Here is a 3,406-nt window from a genome sequence, read left to right as displayed (position 1 = left end):
TGTCGTGGAAAATCGTTTAATTATCTACACCTCAACTCTACATAACTGGCCAAAGCAAAGAAGAATCTGGCCTAGCAGTAAGTCTTCTGTATGAGACTCATATGCCTCATTATATACTTGTAGGACAATGGTAGTGTCAAGGGTTAGTGGGACAACTGCGAAGGAATGTGAGAGCTACACAATAGGTTTAGGAGCAAAGTGCAATGCAACAGAAGGTATCCCCCACACACACACACACACACACAGCATGGAAATGGGACTATTTCAAGTAAAAGTTGACATCTGTATTAGATTAAAACCTCCCACTAACAACATTGGGGTGTTTGCATTGATCTGTCAGTGTAGTCATAGTGCATTGCCAATCCTGCATGGTCACTTCCAAAGCTGGTAGGATATGTAGCAAAAGTGAAGTGATCTAAGCTGCTGTATCTCTCAATAGCACACTGGCAATATATCCCCCAGTGTGTTTTCTGGTTTTGTGTAAATACCTAACTGCCTTTGTAAAGTCTGAAGAGTCCTAGAAAGGGACCTTTGTGTGTGGCCAGGGATTTGTCAACCATGGCACACTAGACACCAGACTGCTTAGATAAATGGATGGAGTGGAGGATGGGAGGGTTTTTAGACCAAGAGAGAAAGGTCTGTGAGACGTCATTCTCCAGGCTAGGAAGACACAACAGCACAAGGGTTGCGGCAGGGTGAATGAGGCATGTTGTCATTTTATCCATTGTGAGGTGAACACATGCAGAAAGCAGCTGTTTGCAGAGAAAGAAAGAGGCCCCAGACAGACAGCCTTCTGGCCGGACAAAAGGGGCCAAAGGGATGACACTGTGGAGAGAGTAAAAAAATAAGGCTAGTATGTGAGCTAGGTAAATAAAAACAGTAGGTCAAACTTGTATCTCACAATTTGTCACTGTTGACGTTTTAAAGGTACGATATCATCCGCCATTTCAAACTGTTCAATTCAACCATTATTGACCCACAGCAGTATCCAGTGTCTTGGAAAGGACAGTATTTTGAAAAACAGTATTCATATATATATTTTTTTGCTAATTAACCAATCCCATTCAGGATCAAGATTAATTCACCATCTCAGTAATAGAGGATTTATATAACTACCTCAGTGCCGCCTCTTCATAAAAGGCTCCGAAGCAGAGGAATGGCCTCGACGTGATACAGGCAGATCGAGTGGTTGGGAGGTATCACATGCTGAGCTGGCTCCCCCCTTTTCCTCTCCCTGATGGTGTTTTGTCTAGATGGGATACAGTTTATGCTAAAATTGTATTTTCGTAGCAGACTAGGATAATTAACGTAACAGGTTAGGAGAATTAGGTTACGGTTCTCTAATATAAAATATGTATCCCTTCTAGACATGACTGCCTGCTAGAGCTGCTACTGCGGTGTAATGTAATACCTATGCCATACTAACTAAACCCTAGCTCTTTCTCTCTGGACTTGTCCTCCGTTATACCTTTTCTCCCTCCAAAAAGCAGGCAGGCACTACCCACAAAACAAAGAATTTCAGCTGCATGTGGGCACTAGAAAGTGGAATTAGAGAACTGTTGTATAATGCTGGGAGGTGTTAGAGAGGGAAGGGTCCATTGTATGAGGTGGTGAAGCCTGGTTGCTGGGTTTTGTCTCGAAGGGATACAGCTTTTAAGAACATACGCAGCAGGTTAGGAGAATTAACGTAGCAGGTTAGGAGAAATAGGTTAAAGATAGGAAAAGAGTTAGAGTTAGCTAAAATGAAAAAACTACTTTTGAAATCAATTTGACAAAAGCTATAGGGAAGAGTGGGATAAGTTGAGTCCTTTTTTACATTCAGCATCACTCTGTCAAGTGTAATATAATATTATTTCTAACAAAACAGTTGAAGTCGTAAGTTTACATACACCTTAGCCAAATACATTTAAACTCAGTTTTCACAATTCCTGACTTTTAATCCAAGTAAAAAATGCCCTGTCTTAGGTCAGTTAGGATCACCACTTTATTTTAAGAATGTGAAATGTCAGAATGATAGTAGAGAGTGTATTTCAGCTTTTATTTCTTTCATCACATTCCCAGTGGGTCAGAAGTTTACATACACTCAATTCGTATTTGGTAGCATTACCTTTAAATTGTTTAACTTGGGTCAAACATATCAGATAGCCTTCCACAAGCGTCCCACAATAAGTTGGGTGAATGTTGTTCCATTCCTCCTGACAGAACTGGTTCGAACACGCTTTTTCAGTTCTGCCCACAGATTTTCTATAGGATTGAGGTCAGGGCTTTGTGATGGCCAATCCAATACCTTTACTTTGTTGTCCTTAAGCCATTTTGTCCAAATTTTGGAAGTATGCTTGGGGTCATTATCCATTTGGAAGACCCATTTGCAACCAAGCTTTAACTTCCTAACTGATGTCGTGAGATGTTTCTTCAATATATCCACATAATTTTTGTTCCTCGTGATGCCATCTATTTTGTGAAGTGCACCAGTCCCTCTTGCAGCAAAGCACCCCCACAACATGATGCTGCCACCCCCGTGCTTCACGGTTGGGATGGTGTTCTTCGGCTTGCAAGCCTCCCCCTTTTTCCTCCAAACATAACAATGGTCATTATGGCCAAACAGTTCTATTTTTGTTTCATCAGACCAGAAGACTTTTCTCCAAAAAGTACGATCTTTGTCCCCATGTGCAGTTGCAAACCATGGTCTGTTTTTTTTTATGGCGGTTTCGGAGCAGTGGCTTCTTCCTTGCTGAGCAGCCTTTCAGGTTATGTCGATTTAGGACTCGTTTTACTGTGGATACAGATACTTTTGTACCTGTTTCCTCCAGCATCTTCACAAGGTCCTTTGCTATTGTTCTGGGATTGATTTGCACTTTTCACACCAAAGTACGTTCATCTCTAGGAGACAGAACACTTCTCCTTCCTGAGCGGTCTGATGGCTGCGTGATCCCATGGTGTTTATGCTTGCATACTATTGTTTGTACAGATGAATGTGGTACCTTGAAATCAAATCAAATCAAATGTATTTATATAGCCCTTCGTACATCAGCTGATATCTCAAAGTGCTGTACAGAAACCCAGCCTAAAACCCCAAACAGCAAGCAATGCAGGTGTAGAAGCACGGTGGCTAGGAAAAACTCCCTAGAAAGGCCAAAACCTAGGAAGAAACCTAGAGAGGAACCAGGCTATGTGGGGTGGCCAGTCCTCTTCTGGCTGTGCCGGGTGAAGATTATAACAGAACATGGCCAAGATGTTCAAATGTTCATAAATGACCAGCATGGTCGAATAATAATAAGGCAGAACAGTTGAAACTGGAGCAGCAGCACGGTCAGGTGGACTGGGGACAGCAAGGAGTCATCATGCCAGGTAGTTCTGGGGCATGGTCCTAGGGCTCAGGTCAGTTGAAACTGGAGCAGCAGCACGG

The sequence above is a fragment of the Oncorhynchus clarkii genome, chromosome 31, assembly GCF_045791955.1.
Source record: "Oncorhynchus clarkii lewisi isolate Uvic-CL-2024 chromosome 31, UVic_Ocla_1.0, whole genome shotgun sequence".
NCBI lineage: Eukaryota > Metazoa > Chordata > Actinopteri > Salmoniformes > Salmonidae > Oncorhynchus > Oncorhynchus clarkii.
This window is presented reverse-complemented; position numbering follows the sequence as displayed.